The following is a 289-nucleotide window of genomic DNA, read 5'->3' on the forward strand; positions in this document are numbered from 1 at the left end:
CCCCCTGGCCTGTGGTGTCAGCTACTGGAGCGGGTGCGAGTCCCAGTGCCAGCTGCTGTGGGGGCGGGTGGCTGTATCGTCCCCAAACCGGGTGTCTGTGGGGGAGGTGTGCGTCATTTGCAGGCAAAATTTAAGCTGGACCATCTGGCGCGTATGGGGCCGTGGTGGGGGTAAGAGGGCCGGGATGAGGGCAGGGGGCCAGGCAGATTGAGGCAGTCCTGTCCCTTGGGTAGACGCTGGGCTCCAGCAGCCGGGCAGGAGGGTCCTGGGCTGGAGCGGCTGGGGGGGT

This window comes from Aptenodytes forsteri, unplaced genomic scaffold (assembly GCF_000699145.1).
Source record: "Aptenodytes forsteri isolate BGI_AS27 unplaced genomic scaffold, ASM69914v1 Scaffold38, whole genome shotgun sequence".
Taxonomy (NCBI): Eukaryota; Metazoa; Chordata; class Aves; order Sphenisciformes; family Spheniscidae; genus Aptenodytes; species Aptenodytes forsteri.